This window comes from Anopheles aquasalis, chromosome 2, assembly GCF_943734665.1.
Source record: "Anopheles aquasalis chromosome 2, idAnoAquaMG_Q_19, whole genome shotgun sequence".
NCBI classification, from domain to species: domain Eukaryota; kingdom Metazoa; phylum Arthropoda; class Insecta; order Diptera; family Culicidae; genus Anopheles; species Anopheles aquasalis.
This window is the reverse complement of record NC_064877.1, coordinates 18,552,501-18,552,912: the sequence shown is the minus strand read 5'-3', so window position 1 is coordinate 18,552,912 and position 412 is coordinate 18,552,501.

Below are 412 nucleotides of genomic sequence, written 5' to 3'. Positions count from 1 at the left end.
TGGTTAGCCCCTTGGTGGGCCCATCCTCCCGAGCCATTAGTGCGAACCCATGATTTGGTGGAAAAAAATTAAACAACCTTCCGTTAAACAACCGTCGGGAATGCCGTGGTGCGCGGTTTACGCCGAGCAAGCCCTAACCCAAACCCAAGATTCCGAAGCAGTTCGTCTCCTTCGTCTCCTTGCACCTTGCACGCGCACGTCTTGCCTTAAATCATTGCCGCAATAAAACAGCGACGACGACGACGACGACGACGACCCAAAAAGGCGCAAAGGAGTGGCGAGCGAAAAGCGATGGGAAATGGAGGCGCCAAACTCGCTCCCTCGCCAACTGCTGCTCCCGCCCGCCTTTACGTTCGGGCATTTGTTTCTGATGGTGAAGGGGTTGATAATGGGGGCGGGGGCGGTGAGCGAC